Here is a 15104-nt window from a genome sequence, read left to right as displayed (position 1 = left end):
CCTTCTGTGGGGTACTGCCACAGTGACAGCTTTGACCATTATGTGCAAAATTTCGGACACCACTATAAATGCCTGTCCTCATCTATGTACATGATATTTTCAAAACATAATTCTATGCAGTTTGGTTGTTTGTGATTGAAAACCAAACTTTTTACTCCTGTTAGGGTGAAGATTTGCAGAAACTACAGTTGCAGCACTGTCATATAGTCTAGTATTTGGCCTGTGACGTTGTTGTTCGTGTCAATCCCCATCTGTTGTTTTGGCATGCTCTTGACAGTGCTTCATGGGTTTTTGCGTGTTCTTGTGAAAGCGAAGAGTTTTTTAACCAAGGAGGGGAAAACTCTTTTTAGAGTCTGTAAGGTGTCCCATTGGTCATTTTGGGTTTCAAAAGGGTGCTCATGGGTGCCCCCTTTTCAGTCAATATGCACCCCTGATGCGTACTTTTTAGGACTTGTAGCCAGATTGTTTATGGTGACATTTAGGACAGGGTCTGTAAAGTAGCGTGATCAGAGCAGTTTTATTTCCTATACTGACATATTTCCTATTTACTCTGTTTATAAAAATACCCATGTACGTGTGGACTACAAGTCTTCTCGGGTCCAGAGAAATGTACCCTACCCGAAATGACTCAAATCACTTTTGACCCGAACCCAACGTGCATGAATTTTTTAAAACTCTTTCCCAGCCATTAACTTGTCAATTTAGAGAAAACGATTCCTTGCCAATGACGAGTTTTTCCGGTTTTGCGCAATACCACTATTATCCACCAGGCTCTTCCGCAACTTATACAACCCGGAAGTATTGCCCTAGGGGAAACAGCTGTATGTCCGTGTATGTTTTGAGGATCACTCTTAATCTTATCTTGATGGAAAGTCCTTCATCAAAATGGAATTATCTCAGCTTTTTGCTCAAAATTTGTTTTTTGTTTTTTGCAGAAACCTACCCATATTTGAGAGGTGATCACAAGTGAATTAATGAAGGTAGGATGAAACTTTTTTGTTTGAAAGCAGAGGGTCTGTTCTTATCATTTGATTGAAAATTATTGTATGTTTATATTTAAGAAGAACATTTTCTGGAAGGCATTCAACTTTTGTGAAAATCATGAAAAATGCTGGCGGGAAAAGAGTTAAAGAAAGACCAAACCCAAGAAAACCATGAGACCCGAGTCCGACCCGAAATATTGTGGCATTTTTTTACCTGACTGGTGACCTCTGAACCAATTTGGCCCGCTGCTCCATTTTTTTTTCATTTACTATCTGACGACAACACCACAAGTGTGCATTTAAAATTGATTGACAGGTCTGGCTCAACGAAAATTAACTTACCGCTAAACCCACGATGTCGCAAGCGCTCTTGGCAAACAGAGGGTGAGTTGGAAAAGGACTAGATGCACATACGCGAAGGAGATCGTGTCTTTTCAGGTCTGTTTGGCATTAATTACCTGAGGCCGCTATATTATAGACGGTTTCAGCAGTAACAACATAAACAAGTAGCTTTCGTGGTCATCATGTAACTTCCGGTAAACTCTGCTAAGAATAAATAACAACAAAGTTATTTTATAGTAATTTATTTATAAAACAAGCAAAATAAACAACACATAGATTACCTAAACTGTAAAAAACACTTGCTTCCTTAAAATGTTTTGTTAAATCAACTTAGGGGCTGCTTACACTAGGTATTAAGATGTGTTTTCATCGATTGGATCACAAGTGGACGAGAGAGACACATTACGTTTACACCTGGTATTTAAATCTGTCTCTTTTGTCCACTTTCGACCGCTTCTGTCTTGAATACTATGAGGGGGTGGTCTGTCGAGACGGTGGGCGAGTCTCTCTACTGTCATTCAAACGCAAGGCGGTAGTAATTATGAGTTTATATGGACGCAAACTAATATTATGTCAGAGTCCACTGCTTGTTTAGCAAGTAAATATGCTGCACAGTGTTTTCTACATGTATATGTTAGAGCAGGGGTCACCAACGTGGTGCCCGCGGGCACCAGGTAGCCCGCACAGAGTCTGTGAGGTGCCCGCCAAAGCACATTCTATTAAAAGTCTCAACTATAATATTTATTCATTACATATTTTTTATATTAGCTTGGCTTGGTTTACGTATGTTAAGTAAAACAAAAAAGACTATATCAAAAAGTAGCCCTCCAGATTGTTTTATACATTGTGGTAGCCCTTGCTTATAAAAAGGTTGGAGACCCCTGGGTTAGAGCTTTCTCTGAATTTTCAGTGCAATTGATGAAATAGGATCGCGCAAATTTCACACGCTTTCAAAACGAAACTACGGAGATCAGCCGCTTTAGTTTTATCAATGAAAATAGCGCTGTTCACCATGTGTTCGCGCCATAAGTCAGAAAAGACGTAAAACATTGTGCTCAGTACCTCAGATTAGATAAATGGGCGGAGAGAAGGCGGTCGCGTGTGGCTGTTCGAACACATTCAACCACATGTTTTTTACACTAAAAAAGCAATCCGATCGAAAGGGGTTTCGACTACCTCTGAATGTGGTTGAAAGTGGTCGAAAGTGGACAAGCTCAAAACGTTATGAACACCTTTTACACCTGCCATTAACGTCATCCACTTGTGATCCGATCGATGAAAACACATGTTAACGGCAAGTGTAAACAGCCTCCTAGATTTACAAGTCATCTCAACAGAGATGAGTTGTCACAACTTATAAAATATAGTTGAGAAAAGTATTGTCTCTAGTCAAGATAAATAATATTAAGTTGAAATGACTTGTAATTCTGAGTTGATTCAACAAAAATTTTTAAGGCAGCAAAGTATTTTTACAGTTTAGGAAACATTTATTATTTTCGACGAGGTATTTCTTCAAGAGTTCAGTTTAGCATCTAGTCAGACCAATAAAAAAACAGATGTGAAACTTTTAGACCCGAACTCGCTGGGGTCTCGTGTCGGAGCTCGGGTTATCGAATTTAAGTGGACCTGTGAAGACCTCTAGTGTGGATTAGGGATTAGTGTGTTGTCCCTAAAATAACACAGATTTTGTTGTTCTTACCACAACTGCTTTTGCAGTGCAGATACATTAGAAATATTGTTTGTAAAACAATCATACCGCACCAATAAATCCTTGCAAAATTCATTTTTTAAAGATTTTAAAATCCAAGGGATCAAATATCATCTCAATATGGATAATTGTCCTTGTTTCATGTCTCCTTGTATTAAATAAAGTAATAAAAATGTATTCTTTAATATTTCGAAGACCAACTACTGTAAGTTAAATCTGCACATGCATAGGTTTAATCGAGTCTGATTAAGTTGAATGTGTAAAGTCGATTGTGTTGCCTTCAAGGGCACAACCTCTTTCAGTCACACATCTGTAGACACAGACAAAACACCCCACCGAGTAACTTCCGAAACATGTTCATACCTGACATTCCTCTCTGTTCCCATGTCAGTGCATGCAGCGGCTGACATTTCCAGAATGAGAACCGGGTCATTGGGGTCACCGAAAGGATTATTCCAATTCAACACAAATTTGGCAACGTTTGAGCTCCTCATTCAACGCCAGGTTTCAGTCTCATGTTTACCGTTCTGAACAGCGGCCAGGCAATCACCCAGTTGCCAACAGATTTGATCAGCGAGTGCTAACCACAGTGTGACTAACAGGCATTTAGATCTTTAGATCTAAGCCATTTCTTCTTAATCCTTTTTTTTATTTTAAGACAGATTGGAAATCAATCAAAGACTGAACATCTCAATGACAGATGATGCATAGCTTACTTTACAGAAACAATTCTGACTACCTAATATAAATACCTAGAGGAAAGATATAGTTTAATCAGATTTGCCCACCCAGGATTGCACCTGTTCCCGCTATTATGATATCTATCTGTTTTCCAAAACCTTTTTTGAAGCTTTATTTGAGTTGGGCCACCTACATTTACATTTATGCATTTGGCAGACATTTTTATCCACAGTGACTTATTACAGATTTATCAGTATTTGTGTTCCTGGGAATCGAACCCCCATGACCTTTGCATTGCTTATGCTCAGGTTGGTTAACATTTAGACTAAAAGCTGCAAGTATAAAACCGATCGTTTGTGACAATAAACATTGTGTGTTTTGACTTGGATCTGTTCCTGTTGTGGCTTGCATGCTGGTTCTTGATTGTGGGCAAGCACAACATCTACTTTTGGCATAAATATTTTAAAGTCAAGATGAAGGCAGAATTAAACCAGGTCAACTTAATGTGGGGCAATGATTCAATGATTCAAGGAGGTCTTCTCAAGACACTACAGTATGTACTGGCACAATTGTTTGTTTTAATGAACAAAGTTTACAGGCACTGTTAAGAAAGTGATGCCAGACAGAAAATAAGCATAAATCACATTCTTAAAAATAAAAGTGCTACACCAGGGGTCTTCAACTACTTTTCTTCAAGGGCCAGATTTTAAAATTGTAAATTTTATATGTATTTCTCTTATATATTTTTTACTATTACCTATTACAGTGGTTTTCAAACTGGGGGCCGGGAGATGGTGCCAGGGGGGCCCCAGTTTTATGACATTTTATAAAATACATTCATTTATCATGAATTCTGTGTAATTAAACCTAAAACATAATAAGCCAACTAACCAACAGCACTACTAGGTATAATTTTATATGTTTTGTTTAATTAAAATATTACATTTTAAAACTGTTTTTGTCATAAATTTTCTTTCGGGGGGGCTGCGAAAAAATGCACTGTACAGAAGGGGTGCCGCACGCTGAAAAAGTTTGGGAACCACTGACCTATTATATATATTATTATTATTATTAAATCTGTTATACATTGTTGTTTTTGTTACCTTTTGTTTAAGGTCATATATTAAAAAAACATGCATTTTCAAAAAAAGATGCACTTTTTTATATTTTAAAAACAATTGCAGTTTAACATTGCAAGAACCAAATGTTAATAGTTAAACTATGAACATTGCAAAAAAAGTGCAAGTGTAAATAATCAACACATGTATTTTTGTACAGCACTAACTGTAATGCAAAGCTCTTTAACTTCTTTTGTTTCTAACTTTTTAACTTTCATAAATTGTTACATTTCAAGTATTCACAACATATAGCCAGTCTTCTCCTACAACCTTAAATTGAATGTCATGTTTTCTTATTTTACATTTTAAATAAGCTTAACCATTTTTGCTTTTTACAGTACATTTGGACACGACTGTCGGAGTTTGCCCCCTAGTGGCAGTCGTAATGAAGTTTCAGTTTCATCGTAAATCCTTGTCAACAAAGCTCATTCCAGCACGAGAGCCTTTAAACTACAAATATATTTATAGTTAATAATTTACTTATCAATAATCAATCTTTTTTAAGGGTTCATATGAAGAGTTTGGTTCAAATATGCAATAAATCAATTTTGACAAATTTTGGCAAAAACATGTTTTCTATACCAGGTGTCAAGATGAAAACCACTATTTTCTGTTACAAACAAATCCATAGTTTGATTTTCAAAGATTTATTATAAAAACTGAAAAAAAGGTTTTTTGTTCAAAATGCTATAAATCTATTCAATCAATAAATGTACATTTATCTTTGCCATGTTATATTCATTTAGTTGACTAGTGGTATACACTGATAACAAAACATTAATGCCATTAATCAAAACACTTTGTCATATTAAAACACTGTCATTGCTGAGTTATACTTGGGACGGCGTCGCTAAAATTTTTTCACAGCGATCAGCTGTAAAATGTTTTGGTCCTGCTCGATTTTCGCTGGCTTCGAGTATAATAATATAAAGTTTTTGATAATATCCCCTGGGATCAATGTGTTAGCATGACAGAAGCTTGACGCAGTCGGGAGAACAAACAACAGCTGACAATTTTCCTTGACCCGAGTGCCTCTTGCGTAAATTATTAGATGTTGATGGCTTGCGTTTCTTCCCCGTCACAGAAAACCAGCAAATGTTTATCAATGCCATCAAATTACTATTTTGTTTTTGTTTGTTTATTGATCACGAAGTACAAAGAAGATGAGGAAAACTAGGATTCTGTGTGTATTCAAAGCGCCGCCATTGTTGTTTACAATGCATGTAATGGAGCTAGGGTGGCCATTCGTGCCAGTTCCGCCGGACACGTCCCGAACATGTTTTCAGGTTCGTTCTCCGGAAGTCCCATTGCTCGACAGCATATACATCATCGAGGTTCTCACATTACAGTTAAATACATTAGAAAATTAAGATTTATTTATTTTAAGACATACAATCATTGTAGTTTCATTCTTACCTTGAAATGTAACGGTTGCTTTTCTGAAATTAAACCCGAAATATTAAACCTTGATGACGTATGCGGTCGACCAACGCGACTTCCGGAGAACGAACCCGAAAACATGTTCGAGACGTGTCCAGCGGAACTGGCACGAATGGCCACCCTAAATGGAGCGCTGTGACTTGTTGAGAGGATTTATTGCATTTTGCAGAAAAGGAGGAGTGGCGTTTATCGCGTTTTGGGAAAAAAGGGAGAAAAGATGACAGAATAGCACTGCGGATATTGTATTTTGCGTAAAATTATGAATTTTCTTTTTAATACTGACCTGATACAATACTGATTTTGGCGGTAACTAATTTTTTAAAATGCTGTTTTGGAACCAAACTCTTCAGATGTAGCTGATAAAGTTAAACAAAAAAGTCTGCTGCACGTGAGTGAAACGTGAGTCAATGTCAAATAAGACATTCACCCTGTTTGTACTTGTGAACTTGTTTAATCCTCTGTTGTGCTTCTTTTTCTGACCCTGCCCCATTCAAAGGCCTCCATTCCAAGGTGAAAATCTCCTGTGGTGTAAACTTTGCTGTCCCACACTGTGAATGGGGTCAAAGTCTACAGCAGGGCCCCACAGTCTCAGTACACCTGTCATTACTCTCATACAGCGTCGTCTAATGAGGTGGAGCCCATCGTAATTCCTAAGGACACTTTGCTGTATCTCCACAGTGGGCCCCTGATCTCTCGCCTTTCAGAAACAAAGCGTACGGAAAGCCTCCTTCTTCGAATGGCCCTGTAACACTCATGGATTTAGGTGAAGTGTACTTGAGCAGGTCGGACCATTGCCATTGCTGATTGGCCCCCTGTAGAACTTCGGTGGTTTGGGTAGGGTGTGAATGAAAAGCAGTTCTCTTCAGTGCCTGGCCGTATTAGTGACACAGCGTCACACGGTCAGAAACACGACACAACAATGTCAAGTGACACATTCCACAAATTTGAAAAGAGTATTATAGTGTCAGAAGTGCACTGATATTCCTTGACAAGGTTAATCCAATTGCATTGAGTGGCTAATGCTGCATCCAAAATCGTGTAAGCTACTGTGATAATACTTACTAAAATAAATGAAGTACCTACTGCTTTATTGTTAAAACAGTATGTTCTATGTAGTACAGGTATGTGTAGGTGCAGTACAAATTCGGACCTACCGCATCCGCCATTTTTCATTGTTGTGACCCATATATGTCCTTTGGCCTATGATGTAATCAGAACAACCATGACCATTAATTATGTATGCATTGTTTAATAACTACAATTAAAGGTGCAGTGTGTAGATTTTAGCATGTAGCGGTGAGATTGCAGCCAATGATTCAGTCCACAGTTCACCCCTCCATTTCGAAACGCATAGAGAAGCTACGGTGGCTGCCACAGGACAAACATGTCGTCTGAGATAACCATTGTTGGGGGTAACGTATTACAAGTAACGCGCATTACGTAATAATATTACTTTTCTGAAGTAACGAGTAAAGTAACGCATTACTTTATAAATGTACACATTAAAGGACAAGTTCTGTATTTTACACTTAAAGCCCTGTTTTCAGATTTTTTATGATGAAATAGAACGGTTTTGACTGAAATTTGGACATATGCTGCTGGCCCAAGAATTTTCGGCTTCTGTGTTATCACCCCAACCCCTCCCGCCCCAACAATGGCTGCATAGGTGCACTGGAACAATCCTTCATAAAATGGATTCAACTTTGTTTCGTTTACAAAGACGTGAAACTCACCAAGTGGTCCAGGGGTGTTCACTGGTATGCTCCCACAAAAATCGCTGCAAAAGATGCATTCCAACAGGTTTTATCGTAGTTTTTTCCAACTCCATTGACTTGTATTAGATGTGCTGTGAGGTACGGTATTACTCCGTCGCCGGAAACGGAAATTGAGTTGTTTGTATTCTTGCAATTGGCAAAGGTGGATTATCGCCACCAACTGGGCTGGAGTGTCTATTATTCAAGCTCTCAACGGAAGAATGTACGGGCGTGAGGCATTTGGCGTTTGGAAAAAAAACGCACGTGATACACGTCTGGATCTGAACTTTACTTCTGGTTTCGTTTTTTTTAATGGTCTGACTAGTTGCTAAACTGATCTCTTGAACAAATGCCTCGTCGAAAATAACAAATGTTTTGGTTTCCTGGGTAATCTATGTATTGATTTTGCTTGTTATATAAATAAACTACGTTTAAAGTACTTTGTTGTTGTTTATTATTAGCGGAGTTTACCGGAAGTTACGTGCGGACCGCGACATCCGCTTGTTTATGTTGTTACTGCTGAAACCCTCTATATATATATATATATATATATATATATATATATATATATATATATATATATATATATATATATCTCGTTCAATGCCGATCTCCACTAATAATACGTGGCCAATAACTATTCTGAATCGGACAGCCGATCTTATTACAGCTATTTCAGGTACTACGGCTTTTGATCAGTATCGATCTAAAATCACTGTTAGTTTGAATCGTTTATAGCATGCATTTGAAAAAGCAACACTCGTCAAACATAATTATTAAACATAATCTTTATTATCGTGAAAATACCTGAAAAGGTTTGAAGAACAGCAAAATAAATATATCCTTCAGCCATTTCATGGAGCTGCATATCATCACAGCTGCGTGTGTATTGTTCTTCGTCTACAGCGCATTTTGAGTTTCTGCATGAGAGCGCCCCCTGGCTTTTGGATGTAGCAGAATTTCACCGTAATTTATTGAGAAACATAGCAAGCCTTGTCGGACGATCGATCGGAGCATCCCTAAGTACCCGACACATTTCTTGGCGCGCATTTTTTAAAAGTAGTAATTGTTTAAAAAGGTTAATTGACATCTTTATTTCAAACAATCCAACTGACCCCAACTAAAATTTTTGGATGACTCGTAACTGCAGGTGACCGCAGGCACCCGCTCATTTTGGATCAACCCACGCATCACTGACACACGTCGAAAGGATTTATGATAAATCCTAAAACACTAACTTAAAGGTATAGCGGAGGATTTTCTCGAATTTTAGAAAAGAACCGCCTTCTCCACTTTTTAAAAAAATGCAAATGCACAACACTCTTGATTGACAACTAGGAGGACCAATAGTCTTGATGATCCACCCGGAAATAGAAAATCCTCCGCAATACCTTTAACACTAAACTCTTGATTACAAATTAGATTAAGCAAGTATCTGGCAAACGCGATTGTCTCTTTTATCATAAACCCTTTAGATGCGTCTGCAGCATGCTCGTATTTTGACATCACACATGATGCACATAAGTTCACATGACGAGCTACATACATATTGTGACGAGCTTAGCATCGTGCACCCTCGAAAAAGAAATCACCGGCCGCCACTGTATGGGAGTATAAGGGAAAATGGCTTTTTAATAATATCCTTAGCCACCACCCTGAACATCCCATTGTCACAAAGCGTGTTGTGCAACACATTAACTTTTACCTGTTTGGTTTACACACGCAGGCTTAAGGACACTAAAAGTTCAGTTAACATGTACTGGTTTATAGGTAGGGAAATAGTTACTGGCTAACCTTCTCATACAGGACTATTCAATAGTGAGAAGCACTCATTAAAAAAGCCAATGGGAAATTTCTGAAAGAGGACCCTTAAAATTCCAGCTGACCCCCTCTGAAAAACTGCATCTGCTTCACAAACTACCGTATGTGCATGGGAAAGTTGCTTTAAAACGGATAGACACAATATAGCGTGCGTGTGTGTGTGTGTGTGTGTGTGTGTGTGTGTGTGTGTGTGTGTGTGTGTGTGTGTGTGTGTGTGTGTGTGTGTGTGTGTGTGTGTTACACCCAGTTTTACTTCATTGTTTCTCTTTTAGATTTTTGCTTTTTTCTGCTTTGTTTAAAATTACTTTGTGCCTGTATCTTCTAACAAGGTCACAGAACGTGATACTGTCTTTCCTCCAAAGCAGAAATGATATTGGTCTTGGTGATTTCTATTATATCCCAATTTGTAGAGATTAAATTTCTTGTCTGAAAAATAATATGTCTGGACTCCATTCTGTAATATGGCAATTACAAACAGCAACACAAAAACGTATGTATAATTATGCAATACAAGTTGCACATCATGTATTGCAAAATAAAGATTTTGGTAACACTTTACAATAATATTGTATGTAGCTAACATGAACTACAGTAAAACAAATAAATGAAACCAAACACCTTGTTGACCTTGCTTACATAGCTATATTGGCAAATCCGTCATGTTACTAAATTCAAGTTTATTTTGGCTAGATGTGGGTTACTCATGTCTGGACTATATCAGGGCTAAACCTAGACGGTGACATGACCCAGTATTTTTCATGTATAAGATCTATATGCAGTTACACCCAAAGACCATGCAAATGCTCTATGACTCATGTCAAAAGGCTTTACACATGCAGTGAAAATCTCATTCACAACAAGGCTCGGATGTTTGCCATCCTGGACACATTCCTGTGGATCATTCCTCATCCACTTGCCTTGCTGTGAGTGTCTGCATCAAAGTTGTGTCAATAGTGGTCTTCGCCTTTAATAGTGAGTCACAATGTACATACAAGAGATGCTTTTACACAAGAAACCGTGACATATTAGCCAAGAATGGCTTTATTTTATTGCAGCTTAGTGTTTCATTGTTTACATGTGGTGTGTAAATCACCTGAACTTCACGTGGGTTTCATGTCACACATCATCCAGTGAAATCTGTTCATTCAAACACAGCTTTGTCATTCTGCCTCTCTCTATTCCATCTGCATGCCTGGCAAGAAAGGCAATGTTTGCACACCAATCACTTTTCTTTTCTATCCCTTGAAAAGAAGCTGTCACTGACCCCATCACACGCTGTGCCAAGCAAACAACACCAAACAGAAAGAGTGATGATTTCAAAACGGCAGGAAGTTTTTTACTTGATATGCTTTTAGATGAATGCATTTTTTTTTTTAGTTACTTTTATTGGTGTTTGCAATTTAACATTTTTTTAGTGGGCGTAAACACAAGCCTGATTTCACTTAACATTTGCTTTAGAAATCTCTTAAAGGGGACATATCATGAAAATCTGACTTTTTTGTGTTCCTAAATCAACCTAGAAAAATTTAAAAAGATCAACCCAGTAACTTAGTTTTGGTAAACCATTCTCTGCAAGCATGTGAAAAAATAGGTCATTGAAATTTAGCTCCCCTTGTGATGTCAAAAGGGGATAACACCGGCCCTTAATCTGCACTATCCAACCACGGCACTGCCATTTAGTGCAAAGATCAGCTCATTTGCATTTAAAAGGACACACCCCTACAAAGTGGCAATTTTATTAAATAATATGTTAAATAATAAATTATATGTGGGGTATTTTGAGGTAAAACTTCACATGTGTACTCTGGACACCAAAGATTTATTTTAACTCTTAAAAGTCTTATGAAAGGCCCCCTTTAAGCTAACATGTTCGGCGGCTTTTATACGTTATTATTGTTACTGTAGTTAACAGCAGGGATAGCTTGAGTCATACATGAGGATTTGAGGACTTGTGTTTAGATTTCTTTAATGTTACAATTCTAGCAGATGCATAGTTAATCTTTTAAACATATTAATCTGATTTACATGTTAGGCTAGTTTTATAGTTTACTTAATACAGTATTACTACACTTACAAGCTAATTGTCTACAGACACCAGGGTCAGTTCAGCCATCACTTACATATTGAGCAGCCATTCAAGGATCAATGTGTCCTCTTACACTGCAAAAAATATCTTCAAGAAAAAAAAATCTTAGTATTTTTGTCTTGTTTTCAGTAAAAATATCTAAAAATTACTAAATTAAGATTAATCAAAAAAATCTGCCAATAGGGTAAGCAAAAAATCTTGACATTCTTTCTTAAACACTAAATTCAAGAAAAAAGCAAGAAAAATCTGCTTATACCCCATTGGCATTTTTTTTTTTTTGCTTGTATCATGCACAAAATCACTTAAATTTAATATTTTGGTCTATTTCTTGGGAAGTTTTGCTCATCAAGGAAAAGCACCTTAATATAAGAATGTTTAGATATTTTTACTGAAAACAAGACAAAAATACTAAGAACATTTTTTCTTGAAAATATTTTTTTTGCAGTGTAGTATTTTTGTCTTGTTCTCAGTAAAATATATAAAAATTCTTAAATTAAGATGCCTTTTCTTGATGAGCAAAACGACCCAAGAAATTAAGTCTAACTTTAGACCAAAAATATCAAATTTAAGTGATTTTGTGCATTAAACAAGCAAAAAAATAAATAAATAAATAAATCTGCCAATGGGGTAAGCAAAAAAATCTTGAATTTTTTTCTTAAACACTAATTTCAAGTAAAATGTAAGAAAAATTAGCTTATCCCATTGGCAGATTTTTTTTTTTGCTTGTTTTATGCAGTAAATCACCTAAATTTTATATTTTTGGTCTAAAAACTAGACTTATTTTCTTGGGTCGTTTTTCTCATCAAGAAAAGGCATATTAATTTAAATTTTTTTAGATATTTTTACTGAAAACAAGACAAAAATACTAAGATTTTTTTCTTGAAAATATTTTTTTGCAGTGTAACCAGTGTTTCTTAAACTTATTCAGCATGCAGGGCCCCTTGTGTACGATGCATACTTTCGCACCCCTGCCAAGAAAATGTAAAAACGTAAAAAAATTTAAACTTACAATTTTAATTAAACAAAACATATTTAATGATATAATGATTGGTTAGTAGGCTTATTTTGCTGATGTTTAATAATTACACAAAATTCATGATTGTGATAAATGTGTTTTATAAAATGTAATAAAACATTGAGGGCTACAGGGACGTCGTTAGGCCTATTTTAGGGGGGCTGAAGCTACCCCAAAATGTTCCTAAGCCCCCCTAAATGATTATAAGAACAGTAAAATTTGATTTATCAAAAACCGTTTCCTCATTAATATTTAGACTCAACAAATGTTATATATCCAGCTACAAAAAAACATCTGACAAGTCGGACAGAATACGCTAGATAAATGTCGAACGTCAAGTGACCAAACCGGAAAACGGCGATCGCTTCCGGTTGCCTGTATTAGTGATGGGTCGTTCGCGAACGAGCGGCTCTAAGAGCTGATTCTTTGTAGCGAACGAGCAGAGCCGAATCTTCAGACGCAGGCAGGGAAGCCGGCTCTTCTAAGGGAGCCGAGCCAGAAGAGCCGAATCTATGAAAAGAGCCGGACTGCCATCACTAAAATGTAGAGCCAGCGCTTGAACCGAAAGAGCCGAATCAATGAAGAGAGCCGGACTGCCCATCACTAATACACACGCTAGTACGCACGCTAATGGTGAAATAAAGATTGGTAAGTGTCGTGATACGGAGGAGTGAAATTGTAAGTTGTTTTTAATTACCTGCTGGCTGCTTACCTTTAGCTACGTTTTCTTGAGGTAAAGGAATGGGAATATTTTGGTTTGCTATTATTAGTCTTGCACAAGCAAAATACAAGAAATTGTTAACTTAGCAATCTAATCACAACTCTTTATTCTTTGCCAACAATATAGGCCTAATAATCTTTAAAATAAAATATCTCTAAAATAAAATATCGTAGGCTTAAGATGAGTAAATGCCCACACTCTCCACAGATACACATGTGAAACAAAAATGAAAGCAGTCATACAGTACATATTATACAGTAATCATTACTCCAAATCTTTTATTCCTTCCGCCATCAGGTTATTGTATTTATACAGTAGCCACTTTAAAAAGGATCCATATCAATAGCTTACCTGGTAAAATACCGCCTTTTTGTTGTTGATTTATATTATACATTGTATTCATTTGGCAGAATAAATCATCTTTAATTGAGAAATGCTCAAACCTGTGTGTTGTCAAATATCACTATGACTTTAAAACTCTAGTTCTTGGGTTAAACTGTATGCAAGTCAAACAAAATTGCAATCTGATTGAACCTATCCACCATAGCATTCTGTGTGTGGACAACTTAATATAGAAATTATATATAGTATGCTATTACTTTATCATACAGTTACAAAAGCATACAGATAGCATTTAAGTCATTGCTTATAGAATAACTAATCAGGAGCAAAGTCTGGCCTAAATTCCCCCATGCAGCTTTGATGTGTCTAAAAGCTAACATTACAGTATCTTTTATTTAACAGAGTAGAAATGGAAGAGGAGGATATGTCTGTCATGTTTTACTTGTTAACATCTTGGTTTCTTGACTGGTTGTTGACATAATTGTAGCTCAGATGTGAGTGCAAAAATTTTGCAAACACAAGTTACAAATACTCTGTGGGCTGAGCCCCCCCTGTCTTCCAATCCTAGTGACGTCCCTGGAGGGCTACGACCCACAGTTGGAAATGCACTGCTCAAAACACATCTGAAATGTCCCATGATCCTTAATGGGTAAAAAAGCTAAATATAAGGGTGCACAGTGTGGCTGTGACATTAATAACTTACAATTGTCTTTGTCAGAAACGAATAAATATATAAGGAAAGTCAGTATCTGCAATGATAACAGCAAAAACATTCAAAAACATTCATACTCGCACCCTTAACAGTTGAGATGTTGTCCTTTGGCGCCCCCATGTGACTAACACGTGTAACGGACGACAGATTTTGGTATCGCACCATTTGACAGATTTTTTTAATCCCTGGGTTTTGACTTGTCCTAGATAAATCAAAGTGGTTTCGTTTTGATTGTTGCAAGTTTATCACTTTCCCATGAACTCGTTACTTTATTTAGAAAATGACCTTCAGCGTGTTAGATTTTTTTAATTTGTTACAATGCGCAGTAGACGTATTTAAACCCAAGCAATTTAATCAAAAAGTTATTGACTTTTGTGCTTT

Source organism: Misgurnus anguillicaudatus, chromosome 21 (assembly GCF_027580225.2).
Source record: "Misgurnus anguillicaudatus chromosome 21, ASM2758022v2, whole genome shotgun sequence".
Classification (NCBI taxonomy): Eukaryota; Metazoa; Chordata; class Actinopteri; order Cypriniformes; family Cobitidae; genus Misgurnus; species Misgurnus anguillicaudatus.
This window is presented reverse-complemented; position numbering follows the sequence as displayed.